The 15,671-nt window shown below is 38.8% G+C and overlaps 1 long non-coding RNA gene across 2 annotated transcripts in view; it reads right to left on the bottom strand.

Annotated features, from left to right (window-relative positions):
* Positions 1–15,671, bottom strand: part of LOC309860210 — a 251,410-nt gene that overhangs the window by 27,806 nt on the left and 207,933 nt on the right. The gene's annotated exons all lie outside the window — the stretch shown is intronic.

Genomic DNA, 15,671 nt, shown 5'->3' on the forward strand with positions numbered 1-15,671 from the left:
TCCAATAAAGCTGGCTGAGAAAAAAAATCAACTACATCAATGTGTGTATTTGTTAAGTCTAAAGCATGTATTACTCTGCTAAGAGCTTCACATATTTCTCATTTAATCTTTATAAAAACCCAATAATTTGCTCACAGTCATCCAACTGGGAATGAAGAAAGGTACAACTTGAACTCCAGTCTGTCTGAATTCTGAAGACCTTGCCCCTTTTATGAAATAATGTCATTCTCACTGCTCCAAACAAAACCACACAGAAGAGACTATGACAGATTTCACTCACTACTGACATCACTGTCATTATTTCTCAATTCCAATCAAATGTCGATAGAAATTGCTCTCTTAATTGGCCATAGATTCCCGGATTGCTCTCTGAAGATTCGAAACTTGGGTTTTCTGCAAGCCGGACCCTTCTCCCCTGTTCACGCTGCTCATTCTGACTCTGGACAATGTCACTAGTGCCTTGTCTCATCACTCAGGTCTGCCACCTCTTTATGAGAGAAAGACTAGGATGATCAAGGCCATGGTAATGAGGTCTGGAGAGGCAGACGTTTGGTCAAACAGCTGGGCTACTTTTGGCTCCCTAAGAAGATTTGGAAATTTACCTTGCCAGTAGAGGAGAATGGTCAAATCAGATGCCCAGCAATTGTGTGTTGTGTGAAAAATTGAGGTCAAACCAGAACAATAACAGCCAATCCTCAAATGTTTGTTTTCTGTCATTTGTTTTGGATCCCATCACTAAAGGCAAGACACTTAGCCACTATAATGTGGTCTTGTGATATTTTTTTTTGAAATATAAAGTTTTTATCTTTTCAAAGGGGAACATTATTCCTTACTGTTTATATCACAATTTAAATACAATTTTATGCTCGTAAACCTTTCCTTTTTTATGCTCTCTGTCAACAGCTGAAGGTAAATAAAAATAACATTCAAATAATGCATGCTAATAAAATTCATAAAGGGAAGAGTGTTTTTAATAGAATAGAAACATCAATTCCATCAAACCCTACACAGGCTAAAAACCCATATTCAAAACACATTATTATTTCAAGGACTGTGACATTTCAAAGCTGCTAGGATGTCTTAAGTCCTTCCAAATTATATGACCTGAGAATATTAAATAATTATTTCTTTTGATTTTGTCCCTAGCTATTCCAGCAATAAAGGGAAGACAATTATGCAAATGAGCCTGGGCAAATTGCTAAAAAGATCACAAACCACTGAATGTTGCTAGATGCCTATGTTTTATGTTAGATGCATCTCCTCAAAGAGTGGAAAATGTATCTCTAATTTCCTGAAATAAAGTTCACAGAGTATATTTTAACTTTCAGGGCTCTAAGCTCAGAACACAAGCCAATGTGAGAAATAAAGGAAGGATTTTTTGCTATTCCCCCAGAACAAAGGGTCTGAAGGTATCAAGGATTATATTGGATTGCCTTATACAAATATTTTTTTAACGACAAAATCTATGAAAGTCATGAACTAGAGAAAATCAAAGATAAATTGAGAGTCCTTTAGCTTTTCTTGGTCTTGAATTCCTAAATAATTGTCCAAATTTTCATTGCAATTTTCATAAGGAGACACAGCCATCACTTTGTTGCAACAAAAGCAACTTTGGGATATCTTTGGTTTATTTGTTATCTTATACTAAGTTTCCTCATGAGTGATGAGAGCCATTCACATAATCCAGCCCCATGCAGGGGTCAAAGCCACTGGCCTGTGACTATAGACTCTTGTCTTCTATCCTAGTCAGCCTTGCACAATGAGAAAACAAGGGAATGAGAGCTGCGTAACTCAGGAAAAAAGATACACAAATTCTGTGCAATAAATACGAATGTAGCATACCAGCTGGAGAGGAGCAGGGGAAAACTAAAAAAAATTCTGTCGATTTTAAAATAGTGGAGGCCAAGATATGCCAGGAAATATTCACATTCAGCTGACATTTACTGAGTGCCTACTACACACAAGGGTCCACACTAAGTACTTCATACTCCATTACCTTGTGTCTTTTTCATGAGAGCCCTGCAAACTAAGAAGAGAGATGGATTTTTTTTTTTTTTTTTTTTTTTTTTAGCAGCAGAGGAAGAAACGGATGTTCCTAGTGGTTACATGATAGGTTTCCAGGCCTCAAAGCTGATGAGTCCAACCAGGTTTCAGATCAGGTTTTCTGACCCTGCTTGAAGTAGCTTCTCCCAAAAGCAGAACCTTGGCCATGGAATTCAATGCAAGTGATGAAGAAGAAAATGAGTAGGGAAGCAGTAGGGGAATGAGCAAGACACCAGGCAGGGTTGCAAATTTTAGGTGAAGCCTCAGATTTATATTTTGTTTCAAGGCAAAGGAGCTAAGAATTTGTGCTTCCTCATCAGCTAATCTGTGGCTGGCCCAACTACTTCCCTCTCTCCAGAGCAACCCTCATAGGTAGGAGGATTTAGAGGCAAAGCAAGCAGAAGACAGACACACAGAGAAGGTACAAGAGTATCATCAGAGCCCACTATAGACTCCGAGATTGTGCCTCCTCCTATTTCTGTTCCTGTTTTTAGTATAACTTTGAAATAAATCCCCCCACCCCAAATCACGCAAATAGAAATACAACATGACAAAAGCACCCAAGGCCTAACAAACACAGGAAAAGGACAGATATTCTAGAGGGTATCTTTGGAGATGGCACAGCTAGGCAATTTCTTTAGTTCCATCAGAAAGAACCATTTGTGTAAGATCTATGGCTTCACAGAGCTTGCATGAGAATTGAGAATACCATTCTTTGGTAGAAGAACAAGAGGAAGGTTGGCCTTGTAACACATGCTCTATAACAAGCCAGCTGTAGCTGCCAGTTACACTGGAAATGTCATTCCTTTCCTTCACTGAACATTCTGTAACTTATAATGAGTGATGTGTTGTGTGTGTGTGTGTGTGTGTGTGTGTGTGTGTGTGTGTTGGGGGTCTAAAGTTGTTGCATTTTGGTACAGGATAGAATAAATTCTGGTTTAGTAGCATCTGAACTATCTCCCTCCCAGTGTAGAAAGTGCTTATTGTCGGTCACAATTGTATACTAGGAAGCAGCCCATGTTGATCCTTTAATGGCACCTATGCGGGCTTCTCAGAGGGACTCTCCATATGGGCAATGTCTGAGGAGCATACTTAGGCATATCTATCTACATTATGGCTCATTGTGGAAATGCAGGCTGGGGATTGCAATCCAGTTCTCAGAATCTCTGCCCATACAAAGAAGAAAAATAGGGAGGTTGATTGATTCCTTTTAATAATCAGTACAATTTAGTGAAATATAACCTGTCACTTACCACTAATCAAATATGAGAGTTTTAAAGTTTCTGTGACTTCAAAAGAGGCACTTATGCCTAATTTATAATCAGTTTCAGAAAAGCGACATTCCATAGATCAGATACAAGATAGTCAAACTAGGATTCATTAACATCACATTTAACTATATTTTTAAAATCACATGAAGCAATAAATTGAGATGGATTAGTAACTTGAGAGAAGCTGAGAAGTGTTAGGTATCTGAAAAGACATTTATCATCACAAATACAATTTTCTATCAAATAATAGTGATTGCCTCCATTATAGAAGAAGCCAGAATCCGACAATGGGGAGAAATATTTCTTAGAAGATGCTACAATTCTGTATATATCTTTCTACTTTCAATTGGACAGAGAACTGAGCTCTCATTCTCATTACTTTCTTTCTGTAACTATAACTCTCATTTCTTGAAATGTGGGCCAATTCCATAGGCATATCCCCACTTTTTGTTGTTGTTATTGATGCTGTGGGCTGAAATCCACAAGGCTTTCAAAGAAGATTCAGGTCTGATGCATTAAATAAACTGCAGAGGTAGAGTTGCTTAGCATAGAGTTTGTGATTTAGAAGTAATTTCTTAAAAAGGAATCATGATAGTAAAATAACAGACTACGGTGTTCTTTTGAACGTAGTATCTAAAAAATGGTTTAACTTAGATTTTGCAAGTGATTCATGGTAAAGACAGACCAGATTAATTTTTTTCCTGAAAATAATATTCAGCAAATTCTGATTAAAAGGGGTAGAGAAATCTATTGGTCATTGTCATGCATCTTTAATGTATGTGATCAGATGTGTACAGTGCCAGGCAAAGCCAAAGCTTTCTATGGGTTCGTCACAGCTTCTGTGCTCTTTCCCATTGCTCAAACTTTAGATGAATTTTTGGTTCCTACCACAGTTTTTATTTTTCAGGACTAACTAGGATTTCTGACCTTTGCTCTCTTTTTCCAAATTACAGTCTCCTCATGTATGTGGCCAGCTTCACATTCTATAAAGTCAGATGAAACCAAACCAAACAAAACTTCTGTTTCAGCCCACTGAGGGCACGTATCTCAGGCATTTTACATGATGCAAGGAAGGACCATCAAGGAAGGACCTTCCTTTAGGAAGGTTAAGTTTCCTAAAAGATGTGGAAATAAATGCCTTTGATTCTCCTCAGAGAAAGAAGAGTAAAAAATCAGGCTCACTATGAGAGAGCACTGAGCCCTGACCAGGGGTAAGATGTATGTAAAATCCTTATTGTTTGCATAGATCTTTGAGACCTGACTTTAAGAACGAAATGAATTCATTCTTATGAAAGATAGAACTGTCAGCTGCCTCTGAGGTAGAAAACCCCTCAATCTATCAATCTATCAATCTACTTACCATTTGATAGTCCATCTATCATCTCTTTATCTATCAATCATCTATTTTTGTCCATTATCCTATAAAGAAAAATCTAAGATTTTAAAAAAGGCAAAAGGGATTGCCAGATATCCACTCAGTGGAACACTGGAGCCTCTGGGACTATCTAATCTTATCGGAATGTGTGCCCTTGGCTTTCACTAGCCTATTCTCCAGCTCTGGAGAGAAAGACATTAACTTGTAGGAAAAAGGATGCTAAGGCAAATATTGCCTCTTCTTAGCTGTGCAAATGATTCCTGATCATGACAGTGCAAATGAATTTTGTGCAGTAGAGAACAGAAATCCCTGTAAATTAAATCTTCATTTGAACCAGGTCTAATACCTTACTTCTTCCCTTCTTAATGTCTCACAACTATTGTTGACACGTTTCTTTTATGCCTATATGAGAGTCATAATTTTATGCTTGTTTGAGTACCATCCTTTAACAATACTCAGTGAGGGACTTCTTTTTCTTTTGAGTGTCAGAATGATTCTGGAGGAGGGACAATGATGCCGGTAGGAGCAGAATCCTTTGGAAACACTTGCGGAATATTGCTTGCAGAAGAGCAGAAATGCTTGGCATATGGTTAGGAATGGGGCAGGGCTGAAAATATTGTGAAATTGAGAGCAAAGAGCCAGTTTGGTGTTGAGACATGCACACACATGTATAGGGGGACACCACATAAATATACTTACGGGGGAGAGAAAGGAAAAGAGAAGAGAGCCTATTTCTCTTCCTAAAACTTTCCCCTTGCTCTTTGTTTCTTGACTTAATTTTTTTTTTTAAGATTTTATTTATTTATTTGACAGAGAGAGATCACAAGTAGGCAGAGAGGCAGGCAGAGTGAGAGGGGGAAGCAGGCTCCCCGCTGAGCAGAGAGCCCGATACGGGACTCGATCCCAGGACCCTGAGATCATGACCTGAGCTGAAGGCAGCAGCTTAACCCACTGAGCCACCCAGGTGCCCTTGACTTAATATTTTTTTACACACATTATTTGTTTTGCTTTTTCCTAGAAAGAACTTCACCGAATGCCTGCCATTTATATAGCAGATATATTTATTTTGCATGCTGTCAGTTCCATTTCTTTCAAAATAATTTCAAAAAACTGTGTCTGTTAAAATTTTTAAAAATCTGTTTTTGAGAATATGTATTTATCATTTTTGTGTGTTTGCTTAGAGGTATCTCATAGAACTAGGCTCTATTCCTTTGCTCACCCAAACCCTATAATTAACTAAAAACATAAACTGATGAAAAAAATTTCTTACTGATATAATCCTTTCCTGTAAGCCACTAACAGTAGTAAAGTTTCTTCAGTCTCCTTACATCTAGATCAATGTTTAACCTTTCTTTGAATTGAATAGGGTATTTTTGTAGAGTACACGTTCTAGTTGCTTTGTAGAAAGTCCCTCAGTTTGTGTTTGTAGGATGGTTTCCTCGCAGTTAAATCCAGGCAATAATTTCTTTGGCAGAAATTCTACGTAAGTAATGTTGTATCTTCCTCAGTGCACTGAATCTGGCATTTTGTGAGGTCATTTGGTGCCATTATTGCTAATGTTAGATTTATCATATGATTAAAAATGAAAGCAATGAATGCAGGATTCAACAGCAGGAAGACAATAAAGAATGGTATAGAAAATCTACTGCATCCTATCCAAAAAGTAACTTATTATATCTGGTAGAAATATGTGAGGTGATACTATGAGACCATTTTATTCCTTAAATGAGAATTTAGCCAACACTTTTAAGATCCATAATGAATCTTGCTTAAATCAATTAATACTATGATGACTGAAAATGGTGATTTTTTAATTTAATTTCTTTCACATATAATAGTAAGAATTCTGCTGTTAAAAAAAAAAAAAAGCTTCCTTTTTCTCTCTCCTCATTTCATCCCCTCTCACCACAAAGTATACATCAAAAATATTGGAAAACTGGGTTTTAGTCATATGAATATATGCAAACCTTGGCTAAACTGGATTAGAGAACATGGTTTAGATTCAAGGCAAACCTGGAAACTTTTGCCACTCAGCTTTTATCTACACCACCACAACCCACTTAGGTGAAGAAAATGTTCCTGTGCAGAAACTATCCTGGCTCATTCCTATTATCTAGTAGACAGACCTAATGAAGGAATGAATTATTTAATGTCCTCTCGGGATCAACGATCAGGGGAACCAGGCCCATCACAGGTATACCACACTTGGGAGAGCATGACTGTAGAGTAAGTCCTCCTCTGGAGGGCCAACTTCTCTGCCTTGGTGAACACCTACTGACAAGTGAATTCTGGCTAGAATGACTCTCTGTATCAGTGTTAGCCTGACAGTGAGGGTCAGAAACAGAAGTTAAAATCTGAGAGTAGCAGACAAGTGGATCAAAAACTCATTTATGTGAAGGATAGAAAATTAAAATACTTATCCTGTTTTCTGATATTTGAGATTTACCAGGTTTAAAAAAAAGGAAGAGGAGCCACTCATTGCTAGTAATCCAACGTCTTTGGTGTTGGGTTGAATTGTGTTCCCCTAAAGATGTCGAAGCCGTAACCCCTAGAGCCACCGAGTATGAACTTATTTGAAAAATACTTGAAAATTGCAGATGTCATTTGTTAAGATGAAGTCATATTGCAGTAGTGTGGGCCCTTAATCCAATATGGCTGACATCCTCATAAGAGAGGAGAAACCATATGAAGGCAGAGACATAGAGGGAAGACAGCCATATGAGGAGGGAGGCACAGATTGGAGTGATGCGTCTATCAGTCAGGAGATCCCAAGGACTGTCAGCAAATACCAGAGCCAGAAGAGGCAAAGAGGGATTCTTCCTTAAAGGTTTCAGAGAAAATACAATCCTACTGATTTTTCTATTTTAGACTTCTAGACTCCTGAAGTGTGAGACAGTACATTTCTACTCTTTTAAGCTGCCCAGTTTGTGGTATTTTGTTACAGCAGCTCAGGAGACTAATACAGATTTCCTAATAACAAATTCCCCAAACTGTAGGAGTAGCTTTGGAGTTAGGCAATGGGTAGAGGTTGAAAGATTTGAGTTGCTTGATTTTAAGTCTAGATTGCCTTGAGGAGACTGTTAGTAGAAATATGGACACAGAAATCTGGATCACTTTCTATTTCTTAAAGAACACAGAAATCTTCACTAACAGAATATTCTTGAAAATATGAACATTAAAGAGTGCTTCCAGTGAGGACTCAGATGAAATGAGGAGCATGTTATTAGCCAATGGATAAAAAATAACCTTGATATGAAGTTGATCTGAATTATGAGAACTTGTCTATGGGGTGGAAAATAAAACTTGCCAGAGAAGAACGTGGATATCTCACTGAGAAGAATTCCAAGGAAAGGGTAGAATGCAGCTTGGGTTCTCCTTGCTGTTTGTAATAAAACATGAGAAGAAAGAGGTCAATTGAGGAATGAACTGCTAAGTAGAAAGGAACCAGCCCTTGAGGATTTGGAAAATGCTCAGCCTCTCAGATAGTATGTTCTGAGACAGGGGCAACGGGGCAACTGGACAAACTTTCACCACAGTGGGTAGGCCAATCGACCACCTCAGCAGAAGTCAGTAAAAGAGATGGGTTTTCCAGGCAAGACCTGTGGAAAATTCTGGTGTCTCGTGGTGTGGCTGGCTTCCTACAATATCCATGGAAGATGAACACCTACAGAAACACTTCCAGCCTGGCCTGAAAGAGACAGACACGGGAAGAAGTGAAGGAAAGAGCACTCTGAAGATAAGGCCATGCATGCAGAGGTCACTAGGGCTGCTGCTGCCACTGCCTGGGATCAGAAGGCACAGGCCCAGCAGGTGAGGCCATCACTTCCTTACCAGAACCGGGGGCTGCAACCCAGAGATGAGGGGCCAGGACCACTGCCCAGGACCATGAGGACAGAGCATGGGAACACAGATGATTATTCTTAAGACTTGAGATCTGATGGAATTTTCCCTGCTGAATTGTGAACTTGCTTTAGACCAGTGACCCCCTTTTTTCCCCTTCCATTTTCTCCCCATTAGAATGGAAATGTCTATCCCATGTCCTAGGACTTTATCTTGGAAGCAGATAACTTCTAGGTTTCATGGGTTCACACAGGGACAGGAATTTTGCTGTAGGATGAATCATCAACCTGAGGCTCACCCATAACTGATTTAATGGATGAGATTTGGGATTTTTGAAATGACATATACTTAGATGAAAATATGAACTTAGATTTGAGGCTGGAATGGTTAAGACTTTTGGGGATGTTAGGATGTGGTGAATGTATTTTGCACACAGGAAAAGCAGGAATTTGGGGGTGGGTTGAATTGTGTCCACCAACATATCTGCTGAAGTCCTAGCCCCCAACATGTCAGCATGTGACCTTATTTGGAAACAGAGTCATGGCAAACATAATTAGTTAAGTTTAGGTCATGTTGGGGTAGCCCGGACCCCTCCTCCCACCTGACCGGGATCCTCAAAAGAGAGGAGAATGCAAACATAGAGACAGAGACATTCAGGGAGACAATTTCTATGTACAGTGGGGGCAGACACTGGGTAGCATCTCTACAAACCAAGGATCACAAAATATTGATAGTAAGCTCCAGAAACAAGGAAGAGGCAAGGAAGAATTCTCCTCTGTAGTTTCAGAGACAGGGTATGGTCCTGCCTATGACTTGATTTTAAATGTCTAGCCTCCCAGAAATATAAGACAATACATCTCTGTTGTAAGCCACCAGGTTTGGGACACTTCTTCATGGTAGCCCTGGAAACTAATACAGTATGTAAGACCCAGTAAGTAGCTGCCTGAAATCTCTGTGACATGAGGAGGATCAACTGATCAAACCATTCAACTGGCCATCAACACTCAACCATTTTGAGTGCTGAACACCAAGGCTTCTTATTTCGTACTTTGCCAGTAGGACAACCGCCTTTTCCTGTGACGTTTTATTAGAATTCTACTCCTAGTTTGCCCTTGAGATTCTACTGACAAAAGTCACTTTGATGGTGATCTGAACCATCTGGAATACAAAAATTGTTAGATAAAGGGTCTTATCACCCTCTTCATCTTTATATCCACTATACCATAGGCCTCCCCATGTCATGTGTACAAACATTTTCAAATGGATTCCATAGGAAGAAATACATCTGTCACCATAACCCTGTATTCCCATACCTATGCATTCACGGAAGCTGAAAGAAAAATCACTGTACCGGGGCGCCTGCGTGGCTCAGTGAGTTAAAGCCTCTGCCTTCGGCTCAGGTCATGATCTCAGCCCCACATTAGGCTTTCTGCTCAGTGGCAAGCCTGCCTGCCTCTCTGCCTACTTGTGATCTCTGTCAAATAAATAAATAATAAAAAAAATTAAAAAAAAAAAGAAAAATCACTGTGCCATCTTTAATCCTTGCCAAACAGATATTTTCTCTTCTATTTTTTAAAAAGGTGATGCCCTCCTGTATTTATCTTCTGAGCTGCCATAGCAAGGTACCACAGACTGGGGTGGCGTAAGCCAGAAGAATTTCTCTCTCACATATTGGAGGGCTGGGAGTCTTAGATCAAGATGGCATGTCCGACTTTGTTCCCAGTGAGGCTCCTCTTCTTGGCTTGTCTCACATGGTAGACAAACAGAGAGAAAAAGAGACAAGAAGCAAAGCTCTTGGGTGTCTCTTCTGTGGGCACTAGTACCTCATGACCTCATCACAACCAGATTACCTCCCAAAGGTACCAAATTCAAATATGATCACATGGAACATGACGGCTTCCACATACAAATGTTGGGGTGAAGGGAGACATAATTCTGTCCATAACACCACCCTATATGTTGATCTCATCCCCATTACTAGGTACCATTATTGAGTTATTATGGGTAACAATCCATAGTTTGAAAAACACTGCTCTGTGGCTGATATTTTGCCCCATCTCTTACTCTAGCCTCCAGAAAGGGTTTTACTAAGAAGTTATATGTCCCTCCCCTACCTTCCTAACCATATGCAACATAAACAACATGGCCCTATGTGATTTAGAGATAAACAGGGCTAAGAATTTATAATGGCAAACATTCCTGGAAATGAAAAGCAATCAAATATGAACTCTCAAATTAAAATATATATATATATTTATCATGCAAAAACAAGGTTCTGGCTGTTTTCAAACAGTTGCAGCTATACTAAATCATGGTTTCTTGGTATTCATAGCAATGAGGCACTTTTTATTCATGGAGCTATTATACACAGAGGCCCTTTGCATGTAGGACTCTCGGATTATTCATTACCACTCTGCTTCCTGGTCATTTCAAACAATTACTCATGTCCCTAAACCAGGTTGACTGATTTTCTTTCTTTCCTCAAATAATTCATTGTTTGAGTGAATCGACCAATAATAGCTTGTGTTCTGCAGATAATGCAAGTAAATGCAGAGCTGACAGCTAATCTAGATGAGACCATTTGTTTTGGGTGAATCTTAATGTGATCTTAAGAGAAACAACCACCAGAAACTATCCCTTGACAGATACGCTAATAATTTTGAGAAACAAGTTACCTATTATTCAGGCTTCACTTCTTTTTAACTTGTTTCCTAACTTAAAGCAACTTGGGAATGATGAGAATAGATATTTCCGTGATGCTGAAAAGAAATATCTGATTGGTTTCCTTTAAACTAAGAAACTAGTTTCATTGACAGGAACTTCACAAATGAATTCGTCCTATTATTTAGTGAAGATCAACAGAAAGGACTGCTTGGGATCAATCACTCAAAGCTAAAATCAACATTTTTTGCCAGAAATAATTTAGAATGTCATTGAGTTACACCACCAAGTCTCTCAGCTTGGGCCGTTCAGTAAATTTCACATCACAATTATTCTGGAGTATTTACTGGAAGGTTGCATTTCTCCAAAGAATACGATTTCATTCGTTCACCATTTCATCTGTTCACCATTAAGCTTTTTCTTTGGTCAGTCTAAGGGTGATTGGTGACTCCCATAGTAAAAATGGGCTGCAGTTATCACTGTGATCATACTCTGTGGTCTGGAACTGTGAGCCTTGTACACTCAAGAGACAGAGCTTCTACCCCCTTAGAAGCAGTTGCCCAGTCTTGTTAACAGAGTTCAGCTGTGGCTAATGGGCAATCCCTCCCTGGTATACCCTAATGCCAAGTGAAACATTACTGATCAGACCTTGAGAAAATAAAAACCCCGCTCTGGCCAAGTTTTGGAAGCAGTGTGGGCATCAGAATGTCTCCTTGTAGCGTCTCGAATAGGAAACATAAGATTAAGAAAATTTTCTTTGTTAATGCCAACATAAAACTGTTTTCTGTGTTGTATGATTTTCCTGTCCAAACAACTCACAAACCCTTAAAAGTGGCATGGTCTCTACACGAACAGAAACATTGGTTGGGTCCCTTAATTTTCAGAAGACATCAACTTCTTTCTTTTTCTTATTAGCCAATATTTAAAGACCAAGGAAAGGTCTAGAATTGGCTGTATAGAATACATGTACTCTGAGCATTTTTTCAAAGGAGTAACCTGACATTATCTAGTGCTTGAATTTTTATCCAAAGTCCAATTACACAAATTCACAGAACATTGCTATGATCTGGAGTCTATTCATTTCTCAATTTGCTTGAATTGAGGGAAATTATAAAAAGCAGTCATAATAAGTTTGTCCTTACATCTACGTAGGGATGTCACCGATTGAAACACTTATTATCTTCTATATTTAGTTAGAGAATTGGCAGGAGAACTGATCCTTTAGTGTCCCAAATGAGATAAGAGAATGGTGATTAAATGTCAACCCACATGAAGGTGATGAAATGTCTCAGTTTTCCCAGGATGGCCTGGTTTCTACCTGTTGTTCTGATGAAATTATTAATAGTGACTCCTTTTATCATTTTCAAAAGTGTCTGGGTTTGAAATATTAATCATGTGGTCGCTGAGCTATAGGAACACAAATTCTGCCTGGTGTGGGATTAAGAACAGAAGACAGACCATCTACCTCCCACCCCCGCCCTTAGAAGCAGTTGGCCAGTCTTGTTACAGAGTTTGGCTGTGGCTAATGGGCAACCCCCACCCCACACCCCCATCGTCTACCCTAATGATGAGTGAAACATTGCAGCCAAGAATCCAGGACTGATCAGACCTTGGGGAAAATAAAAACTCAGCTCTGGCTAAATTTTGGAAGCAGTGTGGGCATGTGAAATACAGGATTAGGAAAACTTTTCTTTCACAGAGATTATAGGAATCAAAGTAAGACATGGTCAGAGAGGGAGTTGTCCTTAATTTTGATAAATTCTATGACTCCCAGCTCAACTGCTGACAGTGAATCCTCATGCTGTTGACTTTGATAAACTTGGATCTCAGGAATAATCTACTATATGGCCAATACTGCTGTTTGGAGCTTTTTATTCACCTCTAAGAGGGTTTTAAGGACTAACTCTATGCATGAATAACACTCAAGGAACAAAAACTATTTCTTTCCTTGAATATATTTATAAATCATCAGTGTGCTTTTGTAATCCTCAACAGTGCAATATCCTATCGCAAGATGTATGCAGTCATTATTTCTTTAAGAAGATCTTTTTTTTTGGATTGAAAATACAGTAGCAATTTGAATTTGAAAATCAGGCATTCTAAGACAGCTAACAAATTGCAGACCCACAAGTCAGCCACCTTTTTATCTTTTCCTTGATTGGTGAATTTAGCAGAAATGTTGAAGATCAATTCAAGGACACATGAATTCCACCTTCGTCAGTTTCTGAATGTTGCATGAGGCCTGTAATTCCAACTACAAGATGGCGTTGTTACGGAATGAACAAAGAAAGCAATTGATACTTTATTCTTACCGTTGCAATGAATTTTGCTTATTACCTTTTTCAAAGTACAATTGAGTGAATAGTGATTACTCCTGCATAAATGCATACTTGTGGAAGAAGCAAAAAAATTGAATGGCGTGAAAATAGCTTTCAACTTCCAAAATTGTGTTCTCAAGCTGCTAAATGAGGCCAGATCTGGGCGGTATACGTCAAGCCTAAAACAGAGTAGACTCTTCCTACTTAGTTATTTAGGGTCCAATAACATAAGGTGAACCTCTAGTTTTCTTCCTGTGGACACGACTAAGGGAAAGTAGGTAGTACCATATCCTTTGGTTATCCATATCTTTACTGCTTCAAATATACACAGGACAGTTTGAAAGCATGTTTGTAAAACTTCACTAACATTTGAATCTACCTCAGATATTAATTATGTTTAATCTCATGCCATGACTACTGAGGGCTTGCATATGTTTTAGGTAGATATCTGTGAAATTAGCCCATGATTCTATTCTATTAGTAATTGGGAATAAATGTTTAGTTGGTTGAATTAATAGAATTTACAAATTTTCTTCCCATCCTATTATATTTTCCATTAATCAAAACATTATTAGAATGTAAATAGACTTTTTTCCTAGCAAAATCATTTGCAAGTGATTGCCCACAACAAGTTCACTTCATGAATCTCCGTTAATTGCATAGGTTACTACTCAGCTCACACACACACACACACACACACACACACACACTGGACTCTCATTTAGTCACAATAATTAAGGAATGCACACTGACAGTTAATTGACCACTCTGGTTGACTGATAATGACATTACGCATTTCAAGAAATTAAGCATGATCACAAGCACTATATAAAACATAATTTAATCTCTCCTTTCACATGCACAGAGAATTTCAGAATCTTTATGTGGCTCAAACTTCATTTGTTAACTCGTTTCATTGAGCACCAAGGCCTGTCAAAATTTATCTTAGGACTCAGCCTACCTCTCTCCCACCCTAATGGCATTTCCAGACTTCAGGTCACTGTCATCTCTTGACTAGATTAATGCCTATCCTTCTCCCTGGTTGCCAGACTGGCCACTCTTTAAATTGTTCTTCCTTCTGAAATCTGAGAGATTATTAAAAAGAGGAGTTTATAACTTTACCCCTCTGATAAAAACACCCCAACAGCTTTCCATTTCTTTTCAGAATGAATTTCAAAATACTCAATTTGGTCTGAACCCTACTTCCTTTTCAGGGTTCTATGCCATCTCTACATCTCTCTGCATCTCAGCCCCACTCTCCACACATGCACCCTCCAATTAGAAAAATGACTTCCAGGTTCAGAAGACTCTGTGTACTTCCTGGCCACCAGGCCTGTGCACCTACGACCCCACTGACTGGACCATTGTCTTTGTTCTCTACTTCCCATCCCACCACATCTTACCAACTCATAGTCTTCTTCTGGCCTCACCATGGGTTTGGCTAGGAGTCCTGCCTGCTCCTCTCACACCTGAGCCTCAGCCAGTTGAATAGTTCTCCTCTGTGGTCTTACAACCACCTAAACAGCCTTCATCCCAGCACTCACATTTTGGACTCAAATTCCCTGTTTACCGATCTAAATCCCCCCTACAGTAAAGAAAGTTATTTCTGTAAGGGCCTTCATGGACGTGAATACGTCTTTCCCAGCTTTCTAGCCCCAATGCCTAGCACAGTGACAGGTGTGGAAGTTACTATATGCCTTTTTATTAAATAATGGAATGCAGTAGTGTCCTTGACATCAAAAAGCATAAAATATACCAGTTTAAACATCAGTTTTCTATGATACTATAAAGAGATTAACTATTTACATTTTGAATCTCTAGTTGTGTTGGTGTGTGCTTTAGAAGATGCTATCTGAAATGCATACTCAGTATTAACATGTTTGTCATTTCTTTGCTTTAACAAAGTGAAGGTTGGACAAATGCATGGCATGGTTAGGTCAAAACCACCTGGCTGCCCTTCATAAAAATGAAGATAAGATTCTACTTGTTTGCATGCACTGATGCTTACAAGAGAAGATGGATGGTGGAATGTATCTTCAGGACAAAGATTTATAAAGCAAGAATGGCAAAAAAAAAAAAAAATATGAACAATGAACAGTGGATGACATTTAAATAGATGTTCCAATCTTGAGAAATTGCCGACTAAATATAGTAGCCCATGAT

The sequence above is a fragment of the Mustela nivalis genome (genome assembly GCF_964662115.1).
Source record: "Mustela nivalis genome assembly, chromosome: 2".
In the NCBI taxonomy this organism is placed as follows: domain Eukaryota; kingdom Metazoa; phylum Chordata; class Mammalia; order Carnivora; family Mustelidae; genus Mustela; species Mustela nivalis.